Below are 15,882 nucleotides of genomic sequence, written 5' to 3'. Positions count from 1 at the left end.
AAGGTGAACTACATAAGGGATGGGGAAAGGGTTTCTGTAGGAAATCGCAAAGCGTCTACATTTCTGCATGGTTACTTCCACCTCTGCTGACATGAGGAAGAAAAACCATGACTTCGAGGCAGATTTTGTAATTAAAAGGGAAACAGAGTGTAAAAAATTGGAAATTTGCAGACTGGCTAGAAAACTGTGACCAAGCATGTTTGGCAGCGAATGCTAAGAGAAACTTAAAGAAATCCGCAGACAGAAAAGCAGCAGGTGCCGTAGAAACATCTCTGAGCTCTCTCCCGCCATAGTCCCAGAGCTGAAGGAGGAGAGTCTAAGGGTATTCTCATGGACACATGCCCAAGGCCACTTTGGGATTCTGCTCCCCACATCCCAGGGCAGTCTTCATTGCCCGTTCCGGTCAGGCTCCGTAGTCCACACAGTGAACCCCAGCAGCGTCCACACAGTGCTAACTCTGCAGGCACACAGAATGACTTCAGAGTGGGGTCTGACTCTTGCATCTAGACCGCAAAGTCTCCTACAGAAACCCTAAGGGGCCACGCGCAGATGTGTCACCCGCAAGAGTCGCAGCAGGCCATGCTTACCGGGCTAATGCCCCATTGAACTATGGGAGTGGAATTACTGCGCGTGGGCCCACAGAACAGTGGTGCTCCTGACAACGGACAGCACTGACCTCTGAAAACGACAGGCACCAGGGTGAGACTCCAGTCCAGTGGAACTACCACGGGGGTTGAATCCCTTACTGCTAGAGGGTTGGGGAAGCCCGATACTTTGAGGACACAACTCTTCTGAGCATGTCTAGGAAGACACACATGGAACGGACAGTTATTCTAGAGTTTCTCCGCTCAGTGTCTGTCCCCTTGGCTTTCAATGTTTTTTAAGCTGCCTTCCATATTATTTCACCCTTTTGTAATATGAAGCCCATTGCATAGTAAAACATGTGAGGCCCCACAGATGTGAGCCTGCTCCACCTTGACTGGAGGTCAGATAGTTTGAGCTTATTTTTGCTCTTTCAAAGTTGTTGACAACAGGTGCGGTCACAAACAGGAGATCCTGACCTAGGGTGTGGTTAATTAGTATTTTGGGTATAGAGGTGGATCTGCTCCATCTGGACCAAAGGTCAGAGAATTCAAATCTATTCCTTACATCATGTTAATGCAGTCTGTTGCTCTCTCTCCTCCCCTTTTGGAGTGAAGTATCTAAGCATATCGAAAATAAACGAGGACAGAATCAGAATTCAGGATTCACTGCACGTCCCTCCCAATGCTGTTCTATGTTTCTGTTTCTTATTTCTCTCATTTCTCTGTACCTTTTGCTTACTATTTATAGTCCTCACGCTCCTACCCTGGAACGTACGAATTTCGTCAAGGCTGGTCTTGACAAAAACAGACTCTCCTCTGAAAGACTCGGATAAATCCAGACCCCTCTAGCAGGAAAAATAGAGCCAAAAATCGAAGCAGGGAGAGAAGAATCAAATCAAAATCAAGATTAGCCGGTTCAGTGACTCTGTTTCAGGAACTAGCTGAAGATAAAGTTAGATTATAATCTTGAGAATAATCTTGAGAAACAGGGAGTTACCCCCTTGTGATTATAACTGGTATTTTCGGAATTTTCCAATGACGCCCACCCTACCTCCTTTGGATTACTGGGTTGTGGTTTCTTCCCTTAAATACCCCTTCTTCCAGCTACTCGGGGTCGAACTCTCTACCCCTGCGAGGGAAATGAGTTTCGGCCCCAGTGCACTGGTTTCTGTCCTGTCAATAAACCTCATGTGATTGCAGCAAAGATGGTCTCTTGAGTTCCTGGGGGGTCCTGTTTTCCCGAGACTTGAGTGAGAGTCTCCCCACTCCGGGTGTATTTCACCTCCCTCTCTTTCTGTTTTTCTCTCTCTGTCTCCATCTCTGTCTGTGTGTATGTGTATGTTGTGTGTGTATGGTATGTAGTAGAGTACGTGTGTGTGTGTGTGTGTGTGCGCGCGCGCGCGCGTTACATACATGGGTGGGAAAGTCAGAACAGAACACTGGATCTTCCTTTATGGCAGCTGACTTTTTGCCTGGAGACAGACAGGGTGGCTAGAGACAGGGTGCCCGGAGACAGGGCGACTTGCTTTGATTTGAAGCTGAAGGAAGCTTGCTGTGAGCCTCAGAGAAGACTTGGTGCTGAGTTAGAACTTTTGAGTTGATACTAGAATTGAAGTAAGCTCTCTGAAGGAGATCTTCCTGGGAAAAGATAACAAACCAGATGTTTTCACTCTTGTAAACAAGCTTTGCTAATTATAAAACTAGCAGAGAAGGGGATGGGTCCCTGGTTAAGAGCACTGGCTGCCCTTCCAGAGAACTGGGATTCAGTTCTCAGCTCCCACATGACAACTCACAACCACCTGTAACTCTAATTCCAGAGGACCTCTTTTGCCTCTGTAGACACTAGGAATCCACACTCATTAAACATAAAATAAAAAACTAAATCTTTGAAAAGTAATTACAAGATGCTGCACTGTGATGGAGCAATCCTTTAATCCCAGCACTCGGGAGGCAGAGGCAGGCAGATCTCTGTGAGTTTGAGGCCAGCCTGGCCTACCGAGTGAGTTCCAGGACAGCCAAGACTACACAGACAAACCCTGTCTCAAAAAAGCTATAACAATAATAAATCACATAATTTTATTATTATATTTTTATTGTTTATTATTATTATTATATGATAAAAATTATTCAGAGTATATTTTCACCCCTTCAAGAGATTTCTAGAATATTTGGAATTTAAAAAATTCCTCAAGTGTTTGAAAATTTCACAGTAGTCTCAAGAATAAACATGACTCAAAGAAGAATTCTCAGAGAAAAATTTTAAAATGTTCTGATTGAATGATAACGAAAATGAAATAATTTGTGAGATGTAGCTAATGTAGCACTTTATATATGCATTACAAATAAAATGACATTACTAGATTAGAAATAAAAAAAAAATAGTAACCAAAAGTTCTGCAATAAGAAACGGGAAATGTTTCTTTTGTTTTGCTTGTTTGTATTTGTGGCTAAGCAAGCACTCTGCCCTTGAACCCTGTCCCTTGCCTGAGACAAACAAGTTCATTCCAAATAAGCAGGAGGGAAGAAAAATGAGAGCAAAGATTATCAAGAATCAATAACACTGAAAGAATTAAAGTAGGAAAATCCACTAACCTAAAATCTAGCTCTTTGAAAAGACCAATACCACTGATAAATGACTAAGCAGGAAGTCGCAAATCCTCAACAGTAGAAGCAAAGCAAGAACATCTTATAGAACTACAGCCAATGGTGGAGTGTGGACACTGTGAAGGAAATAAATCCACAAGCCCAAAGAAAATGGATAATGTCTTTCAAAGTGATCAAAACCAGCCCAAGGAGTATACAAAGTTTATACATAATATAGAACGCAGAAACTGAATAGTTCTCTATAAATAAAACTACCAAGCAGTTTTACAACACACTTCTTTGATTAAAACATAAAAAAAACAAAACTTGTGTTCCCCATAACACATTCTGACAACGTTGTGTTTATCCCAGGAATGCAGGTTTGGTTTAGCACTAAAAACTACTCAGTGCAATCCACCACATTGCCAAAATAGAGAAAATATTTTTCACCTAAATATAGAAACTGCATTTGCCAAAATTCGACATTCACTCATGATAAAACGATTTTAGTCACAGAAGTGCTTTTCAGTCTCAACATGCATGAGAAACAGCATAGAAAGAGACAGATGCAATGGTAAGTCTTGCTTTCTTCCTCAGGCAGGAACAAGAGAAGGTTACTTGTGTTTGTCACTTCTTAATATCCTGGAGGCTATCGCTGGTACAATGAGATAAGCAGGAAATACATAGACATCATAAAAGAACAAGAAAAAGTAACCTTCTTTGTGTGTGCATGTGTGTATGAATATGTGTGGGTGTATATAAATGTGTAAGTGTGTATGTATGTATGTGTACACATGTGTGTATATATAAATATGTGTATATGTGTGTGTGTATGTGGGTATGTCTGCCGTATTGTTTTGAGATAAGTTCTCTCACTGAACTGGAAGTCTGACAGGTTTTGTCTGGATTGGCTGGCCAGGAAGCTCCTGCTTCTGTTAACCCCAAGGCCATTGTTACAGGCACATGCTACTAAACCCAGCTTTTTATGTGATCACAGGACATTTGAACCCAGGTTTTCAACCAGAGCAAGTATTCTTACACGCCGATCTATCTCTCTAGGCCAAAACATTTTTTTCATAGTGCATAATCTCATGTCTAGAAAATCTAAAGGAATTCCCAAAGGACGCCATTATAACTAAGAAGTGAGTGTAGCAAGGTGGCATGACAGAGATTAAAATATGAATGTCAGATGTATTTATAACCCACATTTTTTTTTACAGAAACTGGTAAGCTCATTCCAAACACCGTAGGAAAATCTAAACTACATAGAATAACCTAAGCACTTGTGAATAATTATACTATAATTTGCTACATTGCTACAGCTACCTAGTAGTATGATTTTGGTCAGCACACATATGGCATCAAATACATGGTCAAAGGTGACAAGATAGAGCTGGGAAAAGAGCTCAGTGGTAAGGTGCTTACTTGGCATGCACAAAGCCTTGTGCTTGACCCAGCACCACGCCCTCCCAAAATTTAATTAAATAACAAGAATAAAAAGGGCACAAACATAATTCAATTGGGAAACATTTTTTCCTGACAAACAGTGTAGTAGAAATGAGATATCCACTTATAAGGAAAAGGTTCTGGGCCCTCGATCATGCCATTTGTAAAAATCATCTTAAAATGAATTGTATATCTTAACATTAAAATTAAGTCGGTATAACTCAAACATTTGTAGGTCTGGAGAAGGCAGCGGTTCCTTAGGAGATAGACTGCATAAGCTATAAAAGAAAAAAGATGATGGGTAAACTTCCAAAATAACGCAATATTATTTTAAGACAAGGGGCTGGCAGTTATAATGGACAGCTCTGACAAGGGTATAGTTTCCAGAAAAAAAATATAAAGAACTCTTTATATCAACAAGAAAATAATGAATCCAACTTTTATCTACTTTTATCTTTTAATTTTTCAGTTTTTAGATTTTTTGTAGCTTATTTTATTTGTGTGTAAGCATCCACATGTATGTGCATATATGTGCATGTGTGCATCTGTGCATGCAGAAAGCCCACAGAGGGCATTAGTTTTCATGTGGCTGGAGTCACAGGTATTTTCAGGCACCCAGCTTTCTACTTGGGTTCTGGGATCTGAAAGGGTCCTCATGATCACATAGCAAGGGTTCTCAAACACTGAGCCTCCAATATAATATGTTTTCTATGTGCATAGATGTTTGCCTACCTGAATGGAAGCATGTGCATCCTGTGTGTGTCCAGAGCCTGAAGAAGACAGAAAGAGGCATCAGGTGAGCCACCTTGTGGGTGCTGGAAGCTAAACCTGGGTCCTCTGCAAGAGCAGAAAGCGCTCTTAGCTACCGGCTCATCTCTCTAGTCCCAATGTTTAAAGTTAATTTAAAAGTAGTACCTATATGTTATGATATCATTCTTTTTTGTCTTCTGTTCACCCAAACAATATTCTTTTTTTTAACATGAAGAGAACTATTACTTGACTTTATTATTTTTAATTTAAAAATTTGCTTTTCATTGTACATACCAAGGCCAGTTCTCCCTCCTTACCCTTTTCCCACTCCTCCACCTCCCACTTTCCAACCTCTATCCTCTCCTTGAAGGGGGTAAGGCCTTCCCTGGGGGGAGTCAATACCACTTTGAGGCAGGACCAAGCCCCTACCCCTGGTATCCCACCATAGAAAATGGACTCCAAAAAGTTCAGGACCTGGGATAGGTCCTGGTGCCATTGCTAGCCTCCCACCCCCCTCCGTACCAGATCAAGTCACATAACTGTCACCCACATTCATAGGGTCTAGTTCAGTCCTATGCAAATTTCCACCTGTCAGTTCATAGTCCATGAGCTCCCACTAGCTCAGGTCAGCTGTCTCTGTGGTTTTCCCCATCATGTTTTTGACCCCCGTCCCCTTGTTCACATGATTCCTCCTCCCTCTCTTCAACTGAACTCCAGGAGCTCAGTTCAGTGCTTGGCTGTGGGTCACTGCATCTGCTTCCATCCGTTACTGGATGTAGGTTCTATGATGGTGATTAGGGTAGTCACTAATATGATTACAGGGGAAGGTCCTTTCAGACACCCTCTCCACTATTGCTAGGAGTCTTAGCTGGGGTCGTCCTTGTGAATTCCTGAGAATTTCTCTAATACCAGTTTTCTCCCTAAATCCATGATGGTTCCCTTTATTGAGATATCTCTTTCATTGCTCTCCCACTCCATCCTTCCCCCAGCTCAGTCTTCTTAATCTCTCATGTTCCCATCCCCCATCTTCTCCATTTTACTCCTCCCTCCCAGTTTACCCAGGAGATCTTAACTATTTTTCTTCCTGGGGCCCTCCTTGTGTGTCCCTCTTAGGGTCCCTCCTTTTACCTAGCTTTTCTGGGATTGTGGATTGTAGCTTGGTTATTGTTTGCTTTACATCTAATATCCACTTTTGAGTGAAAATATGCTATGTTTGTCTTTCTGGATATGGGTTACCTCACTCAAGATGTTTTTTTTCTAGTTCTATTCATTTGCTGGCAAATTTCAATATGTTATTGTTTTTTACTAATGAATAATACTTCATTGTAAAAATGTACCACCGAGTAATACTCCATTGTATACATGTACCACATTTTCTTTATCCATTCTTCAGTTGGGGAGCATCTAGGTTGTTTCCAGATTCTGGCTATTACAAATAATGCTGCCATAAACATAATTGAGCAAATATTCTTGTGGTATAATTGAGCATCTTTTGGGTATATGTGCAAGAGTGGCATTGCTAGGTCTTGGGTAGATTGATTTCCAATTTTCTGAGAAACTGCCATATTGATTTCCAAAGTGGCTGTACAAGTTTGCACTCCCACCAGCAATGGAGGAGTGTTCCCCTTACTCCACATCCTCTCCAGCATAAGCTGTCATCAGTGTTTTTGATCTTAGTCATTCTGATAGATGTGAGATGGTATCTCAGAGTTGTTTTAATTTGCATTTCCCTAATGGCTAAGGATGTTGAACAATTCCTTAAATGTCTTTTGGACATGTGTTTCTTCTGTTAAGAATTCTCTGTTTAGATATTCATCAGTGTGACTATGGGACAAGGCCAGTTCGGGCACCTTCTCCTCTGCTGTCCAAGGACCTAGCAGGGAACATCCCCGTGGAATGGATAAAGAAAGTGTGAAACATATACACATTAGAGTACTAGTTATCTCAAATATCACCATAGAACCTTCGTCCGGCGATGGATGGAGATAGAGAAAGAGACCCACATCAGAGCACTGGACTGAGCTCCCAAGGTTCAATTGAAGAGCAGAAGGAAGGAGAAGATGACCAAGGAAGTCAGGACCATGAGGGGTTGGTCCACCCACTGAGACAGTGTACCTGACCTAATGGGAGCTCACCATATCCAGTTGGACTGGGACTGAATGAGCATGTGATCAAACCGGACTCTCTGAATGTGGCTGACAATGGGGGCTAAATGAGAAGCCATTGATAATGGCACTGGGACTTGTTTCTACTGCATGTACTGGCTTTTTGGGACCCTAGTCTATTTGGATGTACACCTTCCTAGACCCGGATGGAGGGGGAGGGCCTTGGACTTTCCACAGGGTAGGGTACCCTGCCCTCTCTTAAGACTGGAGGGGGAGGGAGGAGGATGAGTGGGGGAACAGGAGGGGAATGCGAAGAGGGGAGGAAGTGGAAATTTTTGAATGGAAAAATAAAAATAAAAAAAAAAATAAAGTGCATTTGGTTAAAAAAAAAAAGGATGGCCAAGATCAAAAACATTGATGACAACTTATGCTGAAGAGGATGTTGGGTAGGTAAAAGGAACACTCCTCCATTGTTGGTGGGAATGCAAACTGATACAGCTATTTTGGAAATCAGTATTGTGATTTCTTTAGAAAATTAGGAAACAACCTTCCTCAACATCCAGCAATACCACTTTTGGGTATATACTCAAAGGAAGCCCAATCATAACACAAGGACATGTGCTCAACTGTTCATAGCAGCATTGTTTGTCATAGCCAGAACCTGGAAACAACCTAAATGCCCCTCGACCAAAGAATGGATAAAGAAAATGTAGTACATTTACACAATGGAGTACTACAGAGCAGAAAAAATAATGACATCTTGAAATTTGCAGGCAAATTGATGAATCTAGAAAACATCATATTGAGTGAGGTAACCCAGACCCGGAAAGACAAATATCATACATACTCACTCATTAAGTGGCTTTTAGACATAAAACAAAGAAAAACCAGCCTACAGTTCACAATCCCAGGGAACCTAAACAATAAAGATGACCCTAAGAGAGACTTACATGGATCTAATATATATGAAAATTAGAAAAAGACAAGATCTCTTGAGTACATTGGGAGCTAGGGGATCACAGGAGAGTATAAAAGGAAAGGGGGGAGGAAGGAAGGGGAACAGAGAAAAATATATAGCTCAATAAAAACAATTAAAAAAAAACCAGCGGAACCAAAGGAGCAGACACAAAGGGCACATGCTATATGTTTCCCATTTACATGATGTTTGAGGATCAGCAACACTAATCCACGCTGACAGCAAGCGCAGCATGAGAGTCTAGAGCCACTAATGGGGGAGACTGATGGCACAGGGACAGAGAGAATGTTTGGAGATGCCAGAAATATTCTGTCTCGGTGGTGCAGCAAGGAATTTCGAAGTCTGTCCTCTTGCTAGGGGTGGGGCTGCAGCTCTGAGATTGCCTTAGCCTCAAATTCAATGGCCTCTGAGGTCTAAAGTCCATCATTTCGGATGTTGCTGATATCAGGTCCTATGTTATGTACTAAGAAAGCATGGCAAGAGACTGAAGAGATGGCTCAGCCCATTTGCTCCATGTGATGATCAGCGTTCCCATGCCAGCACCCATATAACAAGCAAGCCCTCCCACGACATGCCTACAGCTCCAGCCTAAAGCTCTGCCTTCCTCTCTGGTCTCTGCATGCACAGCACCCCTCCTCCCCTACACACACACACACGCACATACACACACACACATGTGCATGCACATACATACACATACACACAGACAAATGCATAAATAAATGAATTAAACCTTTAAAAGCAGAAAGCCTGTCAAGTTATTGACTAACAGTGAAGCCTCGTGGGGGCTGTGGACAGTGGCAATCACAATGTCTCTTGAATAAATAATTAAGACAGTGGTTCTCAACCTCCCTAATGCTACCACCCTTTAATACAGTTCCTCGTCTCGTGGTGACCCCGACCATAAGATAATTTTCATTGCTCCTTCATAACTGTCACTTTGAAACTCTTATGAATTTTAATGTAAATATCCAATATGCAGGATATCTGACATGTGACCCACAGGTTGAAAACCACTGATGTAAGACCAAAGAAAAAGAAGGCTATTCCCAGAGGGAGCATTATATGCTAGAACGTTCCCAGGCAAGAATTCAGAAAGCCGAGGGAGGAGAGGAATGGGAGTGACTTTGTGGAAAGCCTGAACATATCTCACGGCTCTTGGAGGAGGCCCAGGTTATGAAGAACCTAGGCTATGTAAGCATTTAGAAACTGGCAGTGTCTTTCACTTGCTTCCCTGGGCCAGGCTCACAGAGCCATGGTCACTGTGGCCGATTCTCTCGGGAGGATAATTTTATTTCCCAGACACCTGCAAGTTCAGGGAGACACATCTCCAACCAGGGCTGGCCTGCCAAGCGCCGCTTCCCTTTCACGTGGAACTCCTGGCAGAGCTGCTGGCCTTGCTGGGGACATGCAGACACGTTTCCTTTGGAACCACATGCTTCTTGATTCTCAACAGAGAGGTGTGTGCACATCCCGAATCAATTAATCAGCTTCTCAATGACAGCCAACAACGTGGCTCGACTTAACTCATGCCGCTCTTGCTCCATCCACACCCCTCGTGGGCTCATCTGTGACCCATCTGTCGACGAAGACTTAGCAGAGCACAGTGTGTCACATATGCCCATGCCGTCATCTCAGGGCTCAAGCTAGAAGTCAGGCTTTCAGCAAAGCTTCACGGGGGAATGTGCAACAGCCTTTGTTGGCTCTCTTGCTTCATTAAGGAGTCCTTGCTGCGGTTCCCTGGGAAAATAACAACGTTGAGCAATAGCAGAACAATGGAAGGTCGGTCCAGAGAAGTAAACCAGTGTGATAAGGGAGACTGTTAGCATAATTAAAGCACTCAGGCTGCCCTGGACTGCTGGAAAGGCTTCTCCTCCAGCTGCAAGAATGCATCAGGCAATCCAGAGACGTTCTGAGGAGGGTGCTTCAAGGGCTGCTAGGGTTAAAACACTGTGGTTACTTTCAGGGATGTATCGGATGCGGATGCAACATTGTTTGCAGCATTGAAGGTAACAGTATTGCAGAGGAAGCACTAGGATCCCTCAAATGAACTCTTTTAGAACTAGGTATGGGATAGCCATATATTAGGGTATTTTTTTCCTACATCCTGGTGGCAGTTTGTGTCACCAACCCTGTGTGCCCACCATACTTAGAGAAAACGATGGCCAAGTTCAGACTGATGACGAAACCTGTTCTTTCCTCCCAGGTCTGCCATGAAGGGGTCCCAAGACCCGAGACTAGCCATTTATTTTCTCTGAGCTTTACAAATGGCGAGACCACGTGCTTCATCCATGGTTCCTTCTGGAGGCTGCTGTGTAGTTTGCGGTCTTTCCCATTAATGGTTCCTTAGTTCACAGCTCTAGAAGTTGTTGCTGGGGATCACATGCAGAAGTTGATGGGCCAATGTTATTGACCAAGTGAATGGTGTTATATACGGGCAGCTTCCCCACCTCTCCCTGCACACTGCTCTTGCACGCCACCAAACAGCGTGTTGACGTTACACTGTGCTCAGTAAATGAGTCCACGTTCAGAACTTGGGTATGTCCAGCTTCTAAGTAAGCAGGTGCTTACAAAAGTGATCAAAGGTACATGGCAAAAACATCTGCCTATAACAACCCAAGTCTTTTCATTTTCTTTATTGGTGACACAACATAGGTACTTGGTAAGTGTATCAAGTTAAGTCCAAGCAAGAGACAGATGCCTCATTGTAACTGAAACAAGGAAAGCTTAATTTATAAAATGCCAACAATGGAAGAACTTTTTGGGATGCCATAGAGTTAAAGAAGAGATCTCTCTCTTCCAGGCAGGGGTTCAAGCCAAGCTGGAGGAGGTGCAATTGAGGTCCATAGAGTAGATAAAAAGTTTATTGATATGTTCAGGCCAGAGTCAGTCAACGATTTCCAAGCAAGCAGTCACAGCCAGTTACCAGTGTAAGAGATACTGATTTGGGTGGAAGATATGGAATAGTGGGTGTCCGTTAGGCAATATACGGAAGAGAAAGCAGGAAGGTCCCAGTTACTGAGAAGAGCGGGAATGTAGAGGGGCTGGAAGTCCTGCCCAGCATCTGTGTTGGGAGAGCCCGAGAAGGTGCGCTCTAGTTCTGGCCAGGTTTGCAAGTTCATGAATGGACTGTGTGCTCTGGACACAGGCATGGGGCAGATCCTCAGGACTTTCCCAGTCAATGGCAACACAGCCGCTAGAGCATATGGGATGGTCTCCAACACCTTCCACGGAGAAAGGACCCACGCAAACTGGGAGGGTTTCACTGGGGTCTCAGCCTTTAGGCAGAGCAAGTACTTGGAGTCTATTCACACAAGGCAAACATTAATTGCCACGGTTTCTCAGAATTCTAGTCTGCAGTGAGCTGCAGTGAGCTGTGTGGTTTTAGGAGAGTCGATTTGGTCATCTAGAAAACAGAAACCGTACATTCAACTTTCTGAAGAATTTTGAGAGGATCCAGAAAGCATGGGTAAATGGAAGGTCCTTGCAAACATCAAAGTGCTACACATTTGCAACAGGCCCTTGCTTGGTGAAAGTGTGTTCAGTGTCACACAGACTGCCCAGCCAGGGTAGGTGATGTCCAACCTGGAGCAAAGACAAGTGCCCGAAATACGTGTTGTCTACGAATGAGCCAAGGCAAGGCTGGGTCTGTGTCAATCAAAGACCAATCACAGCCCCTCGGAGGCAGGTGTGCTGGCGTTTCTGCTCCTCCCCCACCCCAAGTGGCTTTAGAAGTCAGTAGGAAGTGCCTCTTCCCCCACAGGTGGGTCAGCCTCTGCCTAAGGCCCTGAGGCGATGCTATTAGGGCTGCTGTTATCCTCAAGCAGAACAAGAGTGCTGGCAGTACCCTGCTTGGTGGATTATCAAATAGTGGATCAGAAAGCTGTGCTAATGAATAAGTAACCAAGCAAACAGAGTTTCCTGGCAGAGGCTTTGTCCAGTATCCCATTTGAATACGATAATCATGCCGCCACCAAAAAACATTTTCCCCCTTGAAAATGTCTTAAAGCGTATGCATGTGCGCACACGCTCACACACACACACACACACACACACACACATTGCCATTTCACTTTCCTTTCTTCTTTACTATTTTTGAATGAATGAAGAATCTCTGGTACCTGTGTAAAGCACTAGTCGACATATTCCTTCATTTACCACACTCTTGCAGTCCAGACCTCAAAGAATGCACCAGGGTTCTGCCTGTGCATCCTGGGTACCGGCATCTGCAGAGTGAAGAGCATCTCCCTGCCAGAAGGGTTGGCTCTTGGTGGTCTTCAGCTCCCATCCTGCCTGTCTTGGGACTGTTCATGATTCATGAAGGAAGGAAGCTGGGAACAAGCTGTGGCCAAAGTGGGGGAGAACACTGAGGACATGTTGACTGGTCTGGGGGGGGGAGGATCCTCCTGCCATCTGGCTCTCCTCCCCCTCAGAGGTAGTCTTGCAGAAGCAGAAAGAGGCAAACAAGTTTAATTACTCTGAAACATATCCTAGGACACGTCAGAACCCCATGCAGGGAACTGAAACACCGAGTGTTCCTTAAGGCTCAGTGCCACTAATATGATTAACGTTTTCTTTTTCCCTGCCTGTAACGCAGATTGTGGATGAAGTTCAGCCAACAAGTGCTTACAGATCCAGGCATGGCACTGGTTAACTGTTGGAGGTAGCAGCCCGTTGGCATCGCGGTAACGTTCTCTTCTGCTTTCAATACACACTGGGATGGCAAAATACCGGAGAGCGAATCACACACGGAAGACTCTTTCGATTCATTCATCCCGCCTCTGCCTGAGGCAAACCACACAGGTTTCACACGATTTGTCTCAGCTCTTCTTGCAGATGACCAAATGTGTTTGGGAAAGGAGGCACACATGTGGCCCTGCAGAGGCTTGGACATCTGTTGCTGGGGCACACCAGGGTAACTTGATCTGTCAGTTAACATTGCCTCCCTTTCCCTGGGTTCCCTATTTACCCTGGTGGCATTCGAAACGCCAGACGGGAAAGAGGCAGAAATGCTTTCTGTTCTTCTTCTCACGCAACTAATGAAGTCAAAGGCTAAAAGACAGAATCCTGGCTACCAGAGGAGTAGCCCACACCTCCTTGGTTTCCTAAGAGCTGGAAGACAGCAATTCAAGTTGTCTCAGAAGTCAGTGTAGATAGAGAAGGGTGTGTGTAAGGTCACTTTTCATCCTATGACAAACAGAAAGCCGTCACCAGTGTGTTGTGGTGGGTGGGTAACCCATCAATCCCCTCTGCTTTTTCTTGGTGCTGGGAATGGATCTCCGGGCCTCGCATATACTAGGCAAACCTCCCACTGAGCTATAGCCCCCAACTCCCAACGGGTCTTAGAAGCTGACCTAGCCCCATCTCTCCTCTGTTCTCAGAGAGGTGGACGTTTTGCTTGAGTGCAAGGTTGGAAGTTCTCATGCTACTGTTCCTCAGAATGAGCTCAACGCCTTGATTCTAAAGCCTGGTCTATAAGAGCTAGTTCCAGGACAGGCTACAAAGTTACAGAGAAACCCTGTCTCAAAACCAAAACCAAAACCAAACAACAACAACAACAAAAACCCCAAAGACCAAAGCCTTTTTGTCTTACTCTATACCCACTTGTGAACTGAAGGGTACAAACAATGCCTTCGACATTTTTGTCTACAGCTCTCCACAGATGGGATATCAGACTGGTCTTCTAAGAGCTATTAAGGACAGAGATGAATTTGTTCTTGCACTGACGACACTGGCTTATCCTGTCCATCACTCTCGGTCCTTCTCCCAAGAAACTGCGTACGGAAGGACAGAAACTTGATCCTCTTTCAGAACTTAGTAACGTCGGGTTGGAGCGTGTGGTTCACCCATAACGCCTCGGTGGGGACTTCCTCCCCATCAGCCACTCATCACTCCCCAGCCTCACCTCCAAGTTTGGACAGTCTCTCTCCAGTCCCTGCCTGCTGTATGGCATAAAACCCCAGCAACAGTGCTTTCCTTAGCTACAGAAAGACGGAGAGATGATGACAGGCCCAATTGGTAATTCTAACTCATGGATCAGAAGCAGTACATTATACCAGCGTAAATAAATGCAATGCAGATATAAAGGAATATTTACAACTTTAATGATAAACTTACAGAACCTAGGTTTCCACGTAGCCCAGGAGGTAGGAAAGAAAAGGGGAAGGGCCACCTCCCGCGCGCCCAATTTATCCCTACGCAGTCGCCCGAAGCAAACCCGCCCCCTAAAGGGGGCTGGCTTAACCCTACAGTACATGGCAGAAGTGCCTTTCCCAATCAGTCTTTAGAGCCACTCTGCCCAGTTGTAAATGTGGGTGACCTCTACATTATATTTGTCAATAGACACATCATTCTACCTCAAGGGATGTGAACAGCTGGAAGGCGGACCACAGGGAAGAGGGGGAAGGGAGGACATTTCTTCTTGTAGAAACATTAACCCTTTCCTTGTAATTGTTCAAGGAGATACCCTGTACAGAAAAATTCATCAAGTAGAGAGAGGTGGCTTCCTTTAGTAAAACCTAAGCAAGGTCGATTTTAGAAAGCCTATGAAATGCACAATTATTTAATCGTAGAGATTATTTTTTCACAACTCAAAAAATCATTTTCTATGGGAAGAAAACCTGACTTGTCCCAGCCCTGTTTTGCAATCCGCTTGTTTATAGCCCCGCCAACTCCTCATAGACCATGGATCTGAAATACAAGCAGTGACTAAACTGTTTGGAGATTTTCTTCGCTACAAATTAAGCCAAAAGTGTGAATGAAGGAAATAGATACAAAAACAAGTGGCATTTGTGGCATGGCATTACCCCAAGGAAAGTGACTCAGGGCAATTAGTGCGGAGTGATTGCTGGGAGCGAGTTCAGAGCCAAGCGCTGTGTGAAATCAGTACGTTTGCTCTGATCCTCATTGAGTGTCTGAAAGTAGATGCTCACAGACGGTGGTCACATTCCACTGCAGCATCGGCTCAGAGCACCCACCATGCAGAACTGCACGAGATCACTGATCCCAAAACACGGGGGGCTAACAGCGTGTTTAGCAATGGGGCACCCTGAGAGCCCGCAAGCCTACAGTGTGAGCACATTCTGCATAGGGGAACTCACAAGTCCTCAAGAATGATGCATTGTGACACCCTTTTTGCTGCTCTGCTACCACACAAAGAACAGAGCATACAGTAAAAAGCGCCACATGCTGACAGAAGGACCTAGACCTTAAGGCTCACAGGTCATCCTGCATGAGGTAGCAAAGCTCTGGAGATGGTCGTTCTATCGACAAGAAGCGGATCCCTCTACAAGATACCACTCCTAAAGTGCACACACAACTTCTGTTGCTAAGGTGAGTGCTTACCCCCAATTCTGAATACCCTTGTGCCTGGCTTCCCACCTTTCCTGTATTCTATATTATCTACAACTAAATATATATATATAGTTAAATATGTACA

The sequence above is a fragment of the Microtus ochrogaster genome, chromosome 18 (genome assembly GCF_000317375.1).
Source record: "Microtus ochrogaster isolate Prairie Vole_2 chromosome 18, MicOch1.0, whole genome shotgun sequence".
NCBI classification, from domain to species: domain Eukaryota; kingdom Metazoa; phylum Chordata; class Mammalia; order Rodentia; family Cricetidae; genus Microtus; species Microtus ochrogaster.
The sequence above is the reverse complement of the archived record's forward strand: the minus strand, read 5'-3'. Positions refer to the sequence as shown.